This window comes from Cupressus sempervirens, chromosome 5, assembly GCF_028749045.1.
Source record: "Cupressus sempervirens isolate cs-2001-9-10 chromosome 5, ASM2874904v1, whole genome shotgun sequence".
NCBI lineage: Eukaryota > Viridiplantae > Streptophyta > Pinopsida > Cupressales > Cupressaceae > Cupressus > Cupressus sempervirens.
This window is the reverse complement of record NC_143122.1, coordinates 223,158,420-223,177,198: the sequence shown is the minus strand read 5'-3', so window position 1 is coordinate 223,177,198 and position 18,779 is coordinate 223,158,420. Positions and strand designations below refer to the sequence as shown.

At 34.6% G+C, this 18,779-nt stretch overlaps 1 pseudogene; it reads right to left on the bottom strand.

Annotated features, from left to right (window-relative positions):
* Nucleotides 1-8,352: 8,352 nt before the first annotated feature.
* Nucleotides 8,353-12,389, bottom strand: LOC149555232 (putative polyamine oxidase 5; annotated as a pseudogene).
* Between the last annotated feature and the right edge of the window lie 6,390 nt (nucleotides 12,390-18,779).

Sequence of the window (18,779 nt, the reverse complement as noted above, 5' to 3'; positions counted from 1 at the left end):
TAGAAATGCCGATTACATTTACCTTGAACTGCTTTGAACTACTTCGAATCGAGGTTCCAAGTGGTTCGTAGTACTTCGGAAGAAAGCACCACTGCATGAGAAACATTATCTGCCAAAGAAAACTATTAGAGTAAAACTTATGTTGAGCTACTTTGAACTACTTCGAACCGAGGTTAGAAGTGGTTCAAAGTGGTTCAAAGTGAAGCAAAGGATGACTGCAGATGTTCAGGACTTCAACTGATCACTTTGGGGAACGATGAATTCTTAGACAACAAGGGAAAAGACTTCAATCAATGATAGGCAGAAAAGGAAGGAAAAAATTTAAAACATGGCGACTCAACGTATGACTAACTGGTTTAGATTCTCATTTTGTGCTTTTGGCTGTGAGGTAGGGCTCTCCCGTTTTATTGTTTCTGCTTCTATTTTTGGTAGCTATTTGTTAGGAGGCTGAGAACTAGAGTCCCCCTCCATTTTTGTTTGTTGGTTCTACTCGGTTGGTTGAGTATGAATATTTTCCCTATTTTCAAGATGGGGGTTTAGGGTTTCACATCGTTATGCTAGTCATTTTTGCATACGATGCTTGAACCCAGATTTTATTGGATTTTCATGACTTTTATGCCCAAGGACCAAATGGGTTTTAATTTTGAAGTTTTCCAGTTTTGGGGGTTTTACATTGATTTGTGTGTCGCCTAATTTTCTCGAGTTTTCTTGGCATGATGTTGGTCATGGACATGGATCATCCGTAGGATGTTAGTTAGAACATTGTTGCACTTTTATCTTTGCATTGGGATGCATGCTACATCTGTAGTCCTGACGTAATGTTCGGTTCTGTGATTTTATATTTGGTGTTATTGTTTCTTTTGGACCTTTGCAATGGTTTCATGGACACTAGGATTTGTGTAGAATTCATACTCTCGAATTGAGGCTGGTTGAGTGAATTCATGATGTTTGGTCTTGTTGCATCATTGGGATTCATGTAGAATCCATACTCCCGAATTGAGGCCGATTGAGGGAGTTCATGATGTATAGTTTTATTGTTCTTGGGATTTGTGTAGAATCCGTCCTCCCGAGCTTGTTTTGGTTGAGTGATATTTTGCTTGTGTTATGATCTTTGTGATGGTAGTGCGCTACACACGAGTACATGCATGTACATTTTTTAGGTGACTTTCGAAGCCCGATCTTTCGTGGTACTTCTGGGAGTTATGATCATTGGGGTTGGGTTGGGAATATGCATGCCTATGCACACTCATTGTTGGATGAACATGGGTAGGGTAGGGTAGCATATGGAGGGGGCTTCTATCTCGTAGCCTAGCGATCATGGTGCCATAGATTGGCAAAGGGAGCTTTAATCAAGTGATAACTAAATAAAATATCAGGTTGTAATAAAACTTAAGATAATGATAAAAGTTATGTGCTAGAGCCTTTCCATTGAGGGAGTTGAATCTGCATGATCCGAGCTTAGGCTTGTCAATGCCAATTGACTCTCCATAATGTCAACCCCTACTTAGTAGCCCATTGAGTGTCCGACCAAGACCTATAGTTTATGCATTGTCTATATTCTTGGTTTCAGTCATCATATTGTTTGGCATGAGTGTTAGCCATGGATGTTTGCTTTATGTGTGTTTATGGTTGGATCATTATCTCCATCAGCACGGTGGGAGTAGACCTACAGGCTCCATGTGGTTGGGAGGCATAGCTACCTATACCACTGCTGGGGACCAGTGTACAAAGATGGTATGTTGTCCTAGTGCGACTATTGTTGGATGTTTTCACTTGGTACTTCAAGTCTTGGAGTACATTTTCTTGTGATTTATGCTTTCATTGGAATGCTTGGGTATCATGATGTTTAGATGATGCTAGTTTATTTGACATTTTCCTATATTATGGTGTTTAGCATATGATTAGATGATGTGAATTGCTTCGTTGGAGTATCTATTGTTTATTAGTTTAGCATGTTAGATTTCCTATTTTTATGATGTTTAGCATATGATAGATGATGTGGTTGATTTATTGTAATATCTAATTCTTTATTTTTAGCATGCTAGATTTCCTTATTCTTATTGTAGCACGTTTTAGTAATGACATCCTCATAAGATAGTTTCGACGATTTAGTCGGTAGTTTGGGATGTTATGCGTAGAAGATGGCTAGAGGCCACGATGGTCTTATGATGCTATTACAATTGAGAGGAACCACGTACGTAGTTTGGTTGTTCAGAATATTGCGATGTTATTTATGTACATTACGATGTTGCCTTCAGTTCTTTCCTTTCACTACTATGCTAGATGGTTAGATGCAATTTTCATCTTGCAGCTATTGTTTTAAGTATCTTTGCCTCAACTGTAGATTCGATACTCCCCGGTGTGGAGGTTTGAGTTCTTATTTTATCCCTTTTTTTGGTCCTTAGAGTAATTCTTGCTTTTTTTTGGGCAACCATGCATTAGCATTGGGTGATACATTAAAATATTAGATGCTCAAAGGAGAAGAATTGTACGATACTGGAGAGTATCACATTCCCTTGTAAACTCTATCCTGTGACACTCTGTTGTATCACATGCCCATTAAAGAAATTTCATACAATATTGGAAAAGTATCGCATGCCTTCACGAGAAGCGTTGCCCAACCCCTGATTGTATTGCACGGCTTCTTCAGAAAGTCGTACGATACTGGAAAGTATCATACTGTGTTGATTTAAAGTATCACTTGGGTTTTGGAAAATCTTGTTTGGGCAGACAATGGGCACTTCTCGGTTTGACCGAAAGTTTTTTAGAGGTTTTTTTGATGCCCTTTACAGTGCCCTCGAATATCTTGGAATTGCATCTTGAATTTAGTATGTTATCAGATTCGTATTTGTTTGTGTCCTTTTGTGATTAGTCGTTTTGTTTGGTTAGTGGCATTTGGAGATTCGTTGGTTGTCGGGATGTTTGTTTAGTCTTTTGTTTTATCTTTGTGATCCTCGTATGTTGTATGTCATGTGCATCCTTCTTAATTTTATTTTTCAATCTTGGCTTGTATTTCATCCTTGTTCCAAGGATCTCTGGGCGAAGCATTACAACCTAAATCAATTTCTATCACATTGTATTCCTCTAGAGCAATTTGATCCTTTGCCTTATCATTGAAGAAGTTGTAAGTTGAAGGATTCCTGGTCTAGATTCTTCCCTAATGACTTTTGTACACTTGCTTTTCCTTTCTCCTCTAGTCGGGTGACTCAATTTAGGATCTCATGCAATTTAACTATTTGGTCATCTTACTTCTTCTAACTTCTTTATGGCCTTTTCCTAGCCCATTTTGGAAAATTAGCATTTTGATCATTCTAAATTGAAGACTACTATTTCCCTTGTATTGCCCTAATATAAAATTCTTCCTTAGCTCCAAGACTTTGAACCACCATCTCAATAGTTGCTATCTTTGTAGTAGGAACTTTTGCCTCTACCATAGGAATTTCTTCTAGTGGAGGATCTCATATTTCTATTAGGTCTCACTCTAGGATGGAAACAAGACTTTCCTTGGTGGAGATTTCTTGTTATCTACTTCTTTCTTGGGAAATCTCTGTATAAGTGTTAATGCTATCCTTATGTTGTATCGACCATATCATTGAATCTTCTTACTCTATTCTTCTTCTTGTTGCCTCCACTTCCTCCCTAGTGAAAGAACCTACCTCTTGAAAACTCAGAGTCTGACTAGGTAAAGATATGTCATTCCTTAATCTCTATCTCTTTTGCTAAGGTTCTTCAATGTGAATATCAAGCCTACTCCTTGGTTTAACTTATTGCGAAACACTTTTTCCCTTTCTTTTCTCTACACTTTCTAATAGAATTTCTCCTTATTTCAGTCTCCCTCGTAAGGGCTACCTTGGATTCTCATCCCTAATTAATGTCTCACGACCCATCATCATATATGTCAAGTTTCCATTTGGTACATTCACCCTATCAAACTATTGATCAACTTATATCTCCTTGCTTGACTAGTCATACAAATGGATGATATTTTCCTTATATGGGTTATACACATTAGGGATCATATTCAAATCCTCTTCCATCTGATCAAGCATCCAAAAGATCTTGTATGCATTGATCATATTCAATGGAAACATGAAACACATCATTTTCCTAATCTCATTTTCATCAGAAATCCTTAAGGTGCATATTGTGTTGCTATCTTTCACCTACCACAGTTCCAACTTTGTTGTACAGATCATAATGTGGCCTTCTTGGAATAAATAACATACATGGAAGGAATAAAACTTTAATGATATCTCATCTTCTTTCAAGAATAGACACATCTCAAGCTTAACTTCTCTTATAAAAACGAGAAAATTCTAACCCCAACTTCCTCTTTCCCTTTTTAATTTTGTAATAGTTGTCAATTGCCAAGTGATCTCCACTAAGACCATTTTATCAGTAGGATACCCTGTGAGTTTATGTGGTTGTACAAAAAAAACTTTGTACTCTAATGTTGGATAAAATAGGAAATTGGATGAACCAAGCTTCAAGCTCCTTAATAAGATCAATATTACAACATGTACGCTCATATATAATATTTTCTATATAGTTCCGACAATGCACATGCATCATTGACCTTGGCATAATCATCAACGACATACAAATGTAATTGAGAATAAAATTGATGCACCTTTATGCATTGAACAACACTCCCAATCATTTCTTTACACCACAATCCATCATACTTTTTGAGGTAGCATGTAGATGACTTATGAAATCATATAAAACTTTCTTGACAACTCTAGATTCACCAATCGTTCACTCAGTTTATCACTGATCATCTCAACCCAACAATGTTATATGCTTCAACAACCTATTTGATAGAGTACCATGTCTATTTATCAAATTGATAGGATTGTGGAATCCCAAAAATTCAATTGAGCATCGTGACCACGTTACCAAATTTCTATCGGAAGTCAAGGTACACTACCTCCTTGGGCAACTTGGAATGGTGGGGATTCGTTGTTTCACAACCATTTACTATTTATGATTCCTTCATAATGTTGAAACCCAATGGTGTAAACTCTGAGTGCTTTCTCTTTTGACTTTAGTACCATATTCCAGAGTGAAGGGATTTCAACTGCTTCTGAGATAGCCATTGGAGAGTTATCTGCAATGGAATTTGAATCTAAATCCCTAATAGTTTTATCTCTTGGATTGTAGTGTCTCTTACATTCTACAATCAATTTTGCATGTTGAAAAGTTGAAGACAACCAGCTATGTATACTATCATACTATTTACAATCCTAATGGCCGAATGTGTTTGTTAATGATAAGTGTATTAGAACATTCTCCTATTGAAATCATGCATTTCTAAGCATCCAATATTTGTTTCTCCAAAATTTGCTGACTTTGAAATAATTTCGGACTTTAAATAGAACCCTCTTTTCTCATTGTTGATTAGTTGTTTCATGGTCACACTTGTTCCTCTAGGCTCAGTCATTTCACCTTCTTGCAAAAGCAAAAATAAACATGCATAATACCATGTAGGCAAAGGGGAAAAAACAAAACCAAGCTTACCCATGAAGGATAAAATTTTGAAAATTTATAATAATATTCTTAACTTTCTCTCTAAGGACTTGCACTCTCCTCCAAGAATTTATGCCTTTTCACAAATTTTTTAACTTAAAAAAAATCTCATCTCTTGGGTTTTCATAGTTTCTTCAAAAAATTCCCAATTGAAAGCAATTTCACACTTCTTTAGAAGTAAATTTCTCTCTCCTCAAGATTTTCCTTTCTTTGAAAATATTGCACTTCTTCAAATACTTCTCACAAAATCTCCTGAATCTTCCAAATCTCCTCTCAACTTGTTATACAATCGCAATGTGTGATAATGAAATAAGAAGAGTATCTTATGCAAACTTCAATCTAGAAAATAAAAAGCACCACTAAAGCGCTCACTTTTTTAAAAGATGCCAATTTGATTGCTTTTGACTTCATGAGGAAGTTTTATATGCAACTCAATTTTTTATTGAGTTTTTCTTCTTCAAATTTTTAATCATTCTTCGTTTCTTTCATTTTTTTTCAAAATATTTATTAATCAAATATCAATAAAATCAATAATCAATATCAATAAAAATCAATATTTAATTGTTTTTTAGATTCAAACCTAAAGAACAATTTTATTTCACCTTTTTCAAATTTTACAAGTTTATTAATTAATTTTAAACGTAAAATTTAATAATCAATTAAGTTTCAATTTAATTTGAAACAAATTTATTTGAAATTTATCTCTAAACTTGGATCTTTTCTCTTGACCCATTATCTCGCTTTTCAATTATCACCGAAGTCATATATCTTCAAATTTCAATCTTTCTTGACCTATTCACTCACTCATGAAATTAAATTTTATTGTTTCCCACATTCTTTTGAAGCACCAATTTGAACATATGATCAAGACAACTTTATATGATCTTTGGTGGAAATAACAAAATTGAAGTATTCATCCTTTGACATGGTTGTGGAGTTTTGTTTTGATTTGGATATTTCCCTGACTACATTTTGATTCACGTTGAAGCACGTTATGACTTCTCTGGAGGATATCTCTTCATCTTACAATACCCACCATATGCAAAATTCCTTCATTTAATACATTTTACATTATTTTTTTGCATTGGTCATATATTGCATTTTCTTTGTACATTCCCCTGAATCGTCATTGAATCATGCCAGGTTTCTTCCACAAGTTCAAGCCAAATCTTGATTGAATTTTAAAAATTATATGTAATTCTTTCTAGTAAAAACTTGACAAATTTCCAACATGTGATTCACTACGTTTCAACATCAAGTAGGCTTTGAAACACCTCTTTGTTGTTGAGTTCAACATAATCTTCAACAAAGTATTCCAAGACACTAAAAATCAACCATGTAGGTGTTGATCTCATTGAGCTTAAATTTATAAAGCTTGAGCATGCAGGTACTAGATTGAAGATCTCAAGAGTAGGCATTATATTAAAAGATATTTTGTGAAGCATTCATTCATATACACTTGTGGGAGTTTCCAATTCATGCGGACTCTTTGTCGTTTTAACCTTGTGTATGCTATCATATTTGCAGTGTTTCCCTTGTATTCATGTCTCGATATTTGCACTCCAAGCACTTACAAAGGGTACTCAGGAACTATTAATTTTGATCTTCCCTCATTTCACTAAAAAAATGCTCCTCACAGTGTTGTGATGATCCAATGCTCCTTGTGTGCATGTCATTTGCACTTTGAGTATATTTTCGTGTTTAATTTTTGCTTCAAAGTAGATAGCTTAAACATCACACAATAAGCTTTAACTTCTAGGCTAAAATTGTTAAATAGTCAAAATTGACTTATCTTTTTCCTTAATCTCTGGTGTTTAAGAGTGGCGAAAGTACCTAGTCAATCTACAAGCCTATAAAGGATCTTGAAAAAGGCTTGAATTTTATAGTGTGCAAATAGTTGATTGTATTAGGGCAATATCTTGAGCTTGCCATTGTACCATTTTGCCTATCATTGAGTCACACCTATTTTAAAAAACACCCTTTGACTCAATGAATGTAGCATTCATTGGATTCTTCACGTGGTGTGGTGGGATTCTTCATTGTTTCATTTGTAAGTATTCATAATAGAAAGACCATATTGTTATGGTGATCGATTTTGTAAATTGAGGGGGAAACTACGTTTTGAACTAATGTTGAGTATACATTCATTAAATGTTCTTGATGCCATTGGTGTTGACCAACATAATTTTGGGATGGAGAAAAAGTTGTTTGGTTAGAGAAATAAGAATCTAGTGCATGAGGCTAGATGTAATCTCTTTGTAGAGGGGTTAGATTCCTCTAACTAGAAAAAGGTCCAAAATTTATTGTACCAATAGTCTATTACCATAAAAAGGAAGTAAATAGTTTTGATTAAGTAAAAATAGGTTTTGAAAAGGACCCAAAACCTTGTACATCAAATCTAAAAATATGACAATATAAGGTCCAAATACAATAGTGTGAGTCACCAAACAAAGATAGGGAACAACCAACAAATTCCCACCACAACGAACATCAATCCTCACCAAGGGAGCTTAAGATTTAGATTTAGATTTAGAACCTCCCTTGTAGGACCGCAAATTCTTATCTAGAGGAGGGATGGAATACTTAGATTTCTTTCCTTTAACCGTTGTCCTTCCATCCTCTAGCTTAGCTGCATCGTTCTACCAATCCCCTGAAGAAACAAAGGGATCCACACGACAGACTAAACAAGAAGAATCATCCAAAAAAAACACTCTCCCTAGGAGAGGCCAATTTGGGCAAACCCAAATCCAAAACATTATGTACAATAGGTCCAAAGACAACATACTAAAAAGGGTCATCATTCAGGACGACAAGACCAACAGTCTAGGAAGCATGAGCCTCCTCCAAAACTAGTTGATCCAAAGCATTAGGAATAGTATCCCCTGAACCATCAGAAGTAAGAGACCCCTTAGCAACTTGTTCCCGAACAGAAGAAGATTTAGTAACAGTGTAATGCTTATCAGAAACACTTGCCCACCAGGTAGGTGTTCGCTTTGATCTTGCCTTATCAGAAGAACAACAAGCCACCACATGGCCAATCATATGACATTTCCTGCATCGAAAAGGGAAACCATAATCCAGAACCTGAGTCTAGATACCCCGCGGGGAACCTAGGCAAATCTTCTCAGGGAGACCCTTAGAGACATCCATCTCAAAAAGGATGTGCGCAAACATCTAATGGAGATTAGAGGTTGCCGAATCCACAATCTGAAAATCCCCAAGAGCCCCCCCAATAGATTCCAAAACAGAATCCAACCGAAGATGCATGGGAAGATTCAGAAGCCTAACCCAAACAGGGATCTTATTGAAAGATTCTATAAGTGGGTCAAAATCATTATGCCAAGGTTTGGCCATTAGGGGGAAATGATCCAAAGAAACCTACTCATAATTCTAGGTTGTCCAGTCGTTGAATATTAAGCTAGGCCTGGGCACTGGCATGCCTTTGAATGCCAATGGGTTCATATTTAAAACTTGAACATGTTGATGGATTTTAAAGGTCTTGGGTAAAAGTAAAAGTTCTTTAGAATCTTGGCCTTTGAAACTTGAGGATCATTCTGAAATTAACACCTGAAAAAGTAAGTAACAAATCTTCATCATAGACTTAACCAACCTTATGCTTTTCTCTTTTCGGATGTTCGAGTTTATTGGGAATATTCGTGTTGCCCTCTCAAATCGCTCTTTAGAATTGGTTTTTATGTTCATGAGAAATTTGACATGCCAAAATGGGGGGAGGAGGCTTCACAAAGACTCAAAATTGTATTGGCTTAAATCCAAAAGATTCAAAGGAGGTCTCTAAGATCATGATTAAAAGTCAGGTAACTATTCTTGGTTGAAGACTTGGCCAAAACTCATCACTTCTCAAATGGTACCATTAAAAACCTAAATGATAGCCACTAAAGCTATTGAGATGAGAAAACAAAAAGGGGCTAAAGAAGCCAAAAGAGATAGGGGTCCCATCTTTGATGGGTGATGTGTGATTAGGTCATAACAAGAGGCAAAAGTATGGGATTAGAAAACTATCCAAACTCTTTTTGGGCTTTTAGTGATTCTAGTTGTTCACTATGGCTATTGACTATGACCCAGTAGAACTTTGATTTACAATTGAAGGAAATTGAAAACATTAAAGAACACTTAATTTCACACTAGTTCAATTTCACTCAAGTTCAAAATTAAAAGTTTAGTACCTTATTATATCATGTTGAGTGAGGTGGGGGTTACTCCTATTCAAACAATTTCTATGGTGAAACTCATAAGATATTTAAAAAGAATTGAGCAAATAGATGAGGGCATATGACTTAAAGTTCTTTTTAGTGACATATTGTGCAAAAGAAAGAAGAGTTGCATGTCACAAAACAACGAATGGTTTAATAATTGGGATATTACTTGAACTCATGCCCCACAAATAGTAAAGAGCTAAAGGACTTTATTATGAAAAATTTCACAAGTGTTCTTGGGATAAAGTTTTAAAGAGAAAGAAAGAAAGAGTACTATATTACAAAGTTTAATCTCATTCATAATCATCATCAAAAAGATTATATTGGCAACTATATATCTTAGGGAGCCAAACTTCATATTACTCAGTTAAGGACCAACTCTCGTCAACTTTTTTATGAAATGGGCTTTGGAAAAGACTGAAAGGAGCTTGGGAAGAAATTGTATATTTTGAACCTCTCAAAAAGTAGAAATAGAAAAGCATTTCATTTTAGAGTATGATGCTTTCAAGGACATGTATCGTTTTTCTACTATAATGATAGTGCACTCTTGGGTTGATATATTCAATACAAGGGTTGTTAAGAAGCTAGAGGCACCCATCACCAAGTTGCATAAGAAAAGGGTCAAAATGTAGAAATCAATGTATGAAGTTGGTTGTCCCATAGGTTATCTTTAGCCCTATGGGCATTAAAATATTTTCTTTCATCACTCAACCAACTAATAACCAATCAATTGTGTCATGAAAAGTTTGCGCCCACATAAACAACTATCTTCATCACTCCAACCATTCATTGAATTTTGGCCCTTTCTCAAACAAAAATCAAGAACAAAAGAGCTAAAGAATTGAAAAATGAAAAATAAAAGATTTTTTTTTTTTTTTTATAACAATAATGGTAGATACATATCGAATCTATCCAACTGCAAATGTTTTTGATAAAACAACAACACAAGTGCACGAAAATCCACATAAGTCTTGCACTCCTCAAGGTATTGAAAAAAGAGACCCTAATGTGAACACCCTAGAAAAGTTGTGCACATCTTACATCTCAAGGACCAAGCGATGCCTCAACATATTACTCACCCTCCCTCCCAAGGATGAATAATGTTGCAGTTCCCTCACTTGGACTTATTTCCTCGGGTTGATCTTTATTGCAACCATTGACATAGACATCAATATTATTTACATTTTTTTCCATCTACTAATGCCCAAATACCTTGGCGTCAACATTGAATATATATATAACTTCGACAACAATTGTGTAGTTGTTTTCTACTATGATATGTGGAGCTCTATTGTTCTAATACTCAAGATAAGTCAATGACTTAGCTAATAGTTTAAAATCTTCACCTAAAGAACCTCGGGGAGCATAGCCATAAGACCCCCAAAACAAAGGATCCGTGACCCATTTGCTTCCAAGGATGACATCAACCACAAGCATTTTGTCCTCAACGTTGTTACTATCTTCCTAGGACTGATTCCAACTGCAAAAAGAGTAGTCAACATCCCATGGATGATGTCTTGCTCTGACAATGACTCCATTTGCATTGCTTTCTTTCTAGCAAGACATGATGCAACAATTCTAGATTTATTGTGTAAGAGCATCACATACTAGCTCCAATTTCACGATCATTATCGCGACCACTATTGTGTTTTTCTAAAATACAAATATGAGGCCCAATACATATGAAACACTAGAACTGAAGTGCACACATACCTTATCTACCACTCCAAACCCAAGCCTACTAATTGCATCAACATTTATTGATGGCAATGGAGGTTGAAATCCACCAAAATTAAGGTCATGTGCCTTGTCCTTCCACTATCAACATGATTCTTCTTGCATCCTTTTATACAAGCTTTAAATACACCCAATAAAATAGTCAAAAGTACATGATCAACCTCAATAATAGGCCCTTTAGCAACATAGGCCTACTCCCATCACAACACCACTCAATCCTTCCAACCATAGCATTAAACATTACACTTTTGTCTAGGAGATTTCTTACAAGTTCGTTCACCACACTAGAAAAGCCCCTAAGTATAGGCAATTGCATCCTTGAAATTTCCTATACTCCTTGCGAGCTTCTAGATCCACATTATCCAAATCATCTACAAAAATTATACTTCTCTCCATATTATCTCGAGTAAAAAACACAACCTCCGACAATGAGCTCAAATTCCAATTGGCCCCCCCTAAAGATTGCTCCACATTGTTAAGTGTCCAACCTCTTAGAAAACAACATATGAAATAGAAATTTGAGATTAATTCCTCTTATCAGCTTCCTCAAAATATTTAGATAACCTCTCCTCCTTAAATAGTCTCCAAGCTTCTACAATTTCTAATCAATCCATCAATCTTGTGTTGTTCCACAACATCTGGCAAATTTATCTTTATTTTAGTCTATTTCATCACCATGGACAGCAAGCACCTATAATAATTCACCATCAGAGCAATGAAAAGAGGAGGGACAATGAGTACACCTTCAACAATAACGAGAATAACCAAAGGAAAGTCATCCATGAATTCCCATTGCTTGCTATTATCAGCCATAACACCAATTTGTTTCACAATGGCATATATGGCATAGATGGGGCTTCCTTCAATGCCATGAATCCATGTAGAACCCAATTCCACATTCTGACCATGAATTTAGTACTTTAAAACCTTCCCCCAACCCATAAGACTTGTCATTCCTGCACCAACAATAGCAATATGAGGCTTTGCAACTATGCTCATGGTGATCTTACTAGTACACCCAACTGCTGAAAGATATTCAATTGTCCAATTTTAATACACCCAACTGATGAACGTGATTCTGAGGCCCTATTTTGGTCTACAAAATTGGTAAAGTCAATTCATGATTCCTATTTTACTATATGCAACTGGGTGAAGTAAATTTGAAGCCCATGTAGTATAACCAACTGCAACAAATGATTTTAAAACCATTTAGTAATATACTTGTAGACAATTCTTCATAGTGATTAAGAAACACTATATGAGAACTTTCCACCTAGTGAGGATTCAGAAGCTTTGCAATTTAATTTGAAAGATCTGAAACTGGGTTTTAGTGAGATTGGAATCACTTGATCAATTCTTTTTTTGATTTGACAAAGCTGGCTGATTTTTGTTTGAAGTGTTTTCTTTTAGGCATGGCATATATATTATATAGTCTTTAAAAAAACCATTTAGAGACAACCTTTTTGTTTGATGACATGGTGCGCAAGTGAGTGTCAATTGGGCAAAGAACAGTTTGATCATTTGATTGTGTGTTGATTACTTGAAGAGGCTCTAGAAACTTTCAAGTAAATGCAATTGCATAGTGTACAGATAAACTAAGACCTTTGAATCAAGGTATTAACTTTAGTGTTACCCCAAGTTTCTGGGATAGGGTCGGCAGGAGATGACAATTGTTTTTGCCAAGTTTGGGGACGACAAATGGGACAACTATATAAATATAGGAAAAAATTAAAATATATAGGGAAGTTTGCATATATAAATAATATTCATATGAAAACATGGATAAAGAATGCAATGTAAACATCATAGAACTTTACAACATTTCAATAGTAAAACTCAACACTCAATATGCATTCATAATTCAAAATTATTGTCAATATGCACGTAATATTAAATTAATAACATAAAAAATGAAATACACCCAAGAACGTAATTCAGAATAAATTTTCAATAGAAACAAGCACAATAACCCACCCTCCAAATTAAAACACACTATTGTCATTTAATTCTTAAAGTACACCTCCAACTCATTGTAAGTGCAATATGAGCGGGACTGCTATACAATTCCAATCGTAATATAGGTACTTTACAGTGTGATAGTACCTTGATGGAGCCTCCAATATTCACCAAATCTTCCATAAAGGACCCAAAACCAACCCAACACTGATGTGTTGCCACAAAATGACATAAAGATGCATGTTCTAGGTCTGTAATGCACTTTTCAAACACTAAATAGCATGGATTAACTACCAAACAATAATAAGCATGTTAAGGTGAACTTGGAAGGAGGGACCCACTTTTTTTAAAAAAAAAATTATAAAAGTAAAATGTGTTTTCAAATGTTGACGTTGCTTATCTCATCAGGAATAACCATCCATGCCAGGAACTTCCAAGGTGTCCCCAACCATCCCCGAGACTAATAGGCATCCCCAAAAAAATTCTAGAAGTCCCCAAGCTTTTGGGACAGTTCTTGTGATTTTTTTTAAAAAGGGGACACGTTGGTGATTGTAAAGTTTAATATGTCATGTTTGGTGTAGACTTATCAAAGTGTTTGATATTTATTCTGATATATAACAGACTAGTGCCTTCCTATTGATAATCTTTAATATACTTGTTGTAAAGTATAATATCCTTATTTGAGATCAGTATTATTGATTTTATTGATATGATCTGCAAAATTGGATTGATATATATATATATATATGTTGAAACATGAAATAATAGAGTCATGACCCTATACGTTCATGTCCCAACATATATACATTGATTCATAGCAATTATATTAACACTAAACAATATTATATAAATCACGGGTTAAACCTGATACCAACTTCGATTAGCATAATGAAGCCACTCAATATCAAATCGGAGATGGCACTTCAACATCGATTAGTGGTCTGTCAATATAAATATAATCGGCAGTGTTCATTATACGGTCTTAGTGTAAACTAACCACTCGACTGTATAGGGTTAAACCGATAAAATAGAATTGAAAATACTACACTATAAAGTGTGTGTGTGTGTGTGTGTGTGTGTGTGTGTGTGTGTGTGAGACTAGTTTAAGGCAGATGTTTCAATACTCAAACTGCTAACTTTCTTAACACTCCCTCTTTAGCAATGAGGGATTGAAACTTTTGTATACAATTGAGTAGACTTGATTATATTTGATGAAATATGATGTCCGAACAAAATCCGGCCTATAACCATGATGGATATCAATGTGTCCAGCAGAGCCTGGCCTATAACAATGACACCAATAATTTTCATGATGTCCAGACAAAATCTGACCTATAACCATGATGGATATCAATGTGTCCGGCAAAATGAAGCCTATAACAAAGACACCAATAACCTTCAATACTTTTGGTATTTAAAGGTTGGTCATCTATTGGTAAGATCGCCACTTTATAGTAGAGACCTTTAATAAAGAATATGAAAGATCGTCACCTTTCATTTAACAAGTTTGCAAACAATAATTTAATATAATATTCATGAATAAATTTACAAAAAAATGTAATTACATATTTGTCATACCAAGTTTAGATCTAAAATAATCTATTTTCATTCTTGCAAGAGGTTTAGTGAAAATGTCAACATTTTGATCATTTGTGTTAAACATAAATCAACTTGATCACATCCCTATCAACCATGTCTCTGATGTAGTGGTAAGGAGTCTCAATGTGCTTTGATTGATTGTGGAACACTGGATTTGCTGAAAGTTTGATGCAATTCTGATTTTGACAATGGATCACAGTGGAATCTAAATTCTTCCCAAATAACCTAGATAATAACTTCCTTAACCAAACTGCTTCATGTGCTCCCATAGAAGCTGCCATATATTTTGCTTCAGTAGAACTCAACGCAATTGTAGGTTGTTTTCTACTGAACCATGACACCATTGCTAATCTGAGACTGAAGCAACATTCGGTGGTACTCTTTCAATTTAAGAAACAACCAACCCAATCAGAATCTATGTAGCCTTCAAGTTTGATTTCAACATTTTTGTACTTTAGTCCAAGACCAATAGTGCCACGTGGATATCTCAAAACATGTTTAGCCACCGTCAAGTGTATTTTCTTAGGTTCACATATAAAGTAACTTAGTACATTCGTAGTGTAGCAGATGTCAGGTCTAATGTTTACCAAAAACATGAGAGATCCAATAATCTGTTTGTAGAGGGTAGGATCAATAGATTCTGAATGTGTTGCTTCCTCTTTTAACTTGTGTAGATTAGTTTCCATTGGAATTGCAAGTGGCTTGCTATCCATCATCCCAAATCTATTCAAAATATCCTAAGTATATTTTCCTTGGCTTAAGAATATGTAATCTTCCTTTTGACATACTTCTAGGCCCAAAAAATAATGTAGCAAACCTAAGTCTGTCATGTCAAATTCAACAACAAGGTCTTGTTTGCATTTAGTAGTAAGATGATCTTCACCTGTTATTAAGAGATCATCTACATAAAGAACCAATATAATCATATCTCGATTAGATATCTTGAAATAGATGTTAGGATCGGCTTTATTTTTAGAGTATCCTATTTTGATGAGATAACTGTCAATTCTTTCATACCAAGCTCGAGGGGCTTGTTTCAGGCCATACAATGCTTTGTTTAGTTTACAAACATAAAGATTTCCATTTTTTATCATGAAACCTTCAAGCTATTCAATATAAACTTCTTCATTTATGACTCTATTTAAGAATGCAGTTTTCACATCCATTTAATGCACCTTCCATCCTTTTGTTGTTGTTGAGGCAAGAATTGTTTTGACTGAAGTAAAACAAGCAACATGGGCAAAAGTTTCTTCATAATCAATACCTACTTTTTGTAAAAAACCTTGGGCAACAAACCTCACTTTATGTTTCTCAATGCTCTTATCTGCTGCATATTTGATTTTATATAATCATTTAGAAGAAACAACATATTTGACTTTAGGTCTAGGTACAATGTCCCAGACATCATTTTGAAGTATTGATTGATATTCTTCAATCATAGCATCTTTCCATGCTTGGCAAGTTAGAGCTTCTTCAATAGATGTATGTTTAGATTTAGTGAGCTCAATTATTAGTGCACTATAACATGATTTGTTTATGGTTTTCTTGACTTCTTTAGTAATTTCATCTGGTTCAATATTATTTTCTTCAATAATTTTTCTTGCCCACAATGATCTTTTTTCAGTATTTGAGATATTTCTATTTTCTGTATCTAGTACTGAACTCGTTTCTTCTGATATATTCTCCCTCTAAATTTTAGATTGTGGACTTTCATCTAAGTATGTTGAAGGCTCGTCATTTGTGCTTATGGATAGTTTTAGAGTAGTGTTTTCCTCAAATATGACATCTCTGCTTACTTCTACTGATCTTTGTCCAAGAGCATAGACTTTGTATCCTTTTGAATTTTCACTATACCCAACAAATATTCCTTTCTTTCATGAAGGTTCTAACTTAGTTTTTCTTTATTTAGGTATATGTATATACACAGGACAACCAAAGATCCTGAGATGACTTAGGTTTATTCCCTATAAAGACTTCTTCAGGTGTTATATTTTCTAGGATAGAGTGTGAACATCTATTTTGAATGTATACAACAGTATTAGTGGCTTTTGCCCAGAATGAAAAATGTAGGTTTTGATCATGAAGCATAGCTTTTGCTGCCTCAACAATAGTTCTATTTTTTCTTTCTGCTACACCATTCTGTTAAAGATTATAAGGTATTGTATACTCCCTCTTAATCCCAATAGATGTACAAAAAACTTTGAAATTCTCATAAGCATATTCTTCCCCATTGTCAGATTGTCTTAATTTTCTTTGACACTTGATTTTCTACCAATTATTTAAATTCTTTGAATTTTGATAACACTTCATTTGATTCCTTAACTTTTAAAAAGAAAATCCAAGTCTTCCTAGAGTAATCATCAATGAAGATTATGTAGTAGGAGTAACCTCCTAGGGAGAGAGTTGGCATGAGCCCACATAGATCAGAGTGAATTAGTTCTAGAATTGATTTAGACTTGTGTTCACTAGTAGGGAAAGGTTTTTTAATGTTCTTTCCTAGAGCACAACCTTTACATATACTTGAAGGGGTAGAAATTATGTTTAGAATTCTAGAGGTGATTTTGCCTATCTTTGGTAGTGAACTGAAACCAATATGTCCAAGTCTCCTATGCCATATTTCATTAGAATTTTTTATTTCATGATTAAGAGCTTGGTTTTGAATATTACATAGTTTATATAAGGTCTCATCTCTAGTCCTGATAGTGATAGCATTTTTAAGACTTGTGTTTTTAGGCCAGTACAAGACTTTGTCTTTGTTGAAAGTAACTTGAAAACCTTCATCTGTTAATCCAGAGATTGAAATTAGGTTTCTTTTTATTCCAGGTACAGATAGAACATCTTTTGACTTTAATGTAACTCCAATCCTTAATTGAATAGAGTAGGTCCCAAAGCCTCTGACTGGATGAGTGGAGTTGTCTCCAATAGTAACTCCTTCAGATCTGTAATTTTCAAGTGTTTCAAATTTGTCTTTGAATCTTGTTATATGTCGGAAAAAAGCACCGCTATCTATTATCCACACTTTCATTAGAGTTTATCTCACTTGATAAAGCAAAGTAGAAAACTAGATTTTCATCTTTCTTACTTTTGGCTAATGAGGCTAAGATTTTTTCCCTTTTAGGACATTTGCTGAAGATATGTCCAAATTTCTCACATTTAAAGCATTTTAACTTTAGAGAGATTAGTATTGTTGACCTTATTATTCTTTTTCTTATAGTCATGTTTCTTTTCTTTAAATTTCCTTATCTTTCCTTGATGATTTGGAGCTGAGAAAAGAGCTTGATTTTCTCCCTCTTGATTTGATACAATATTTCTGAAAATTAATCCTGACTCTTCTGACGTACAATCAATTTTTAGTTGATCAAATGAAGGGATTGAAAGTCTACTGACAACTTGAATGAATGCTTCCCATGATAGTGGTAATCCTCTAAGTGCTAATATAGAGAGTTCTTGATTTTCTACTTTGTTTCCAATGGAATTTAAGTGATTCTTAATTTCAGATATCCTTCCACAATAAGATGAGATTGATTCTCCCTTATATTTTAGTATTCATCAATTGATTCGTCAAAGTGATCAATCTACTTGAGTTGTTTATTTCAAATGCATTTTTTATTGTTGTGAATACTTCAAAGGCTTTCTTCGGATTTGAAATGCAAGGAAGAATGTGATCTTTTACGGAGTCTATTATGATTTTCTTGGCTTTATTGTTTTGCCTTCTCTAAGTGATTTTTTCAATTTAATCTTCAA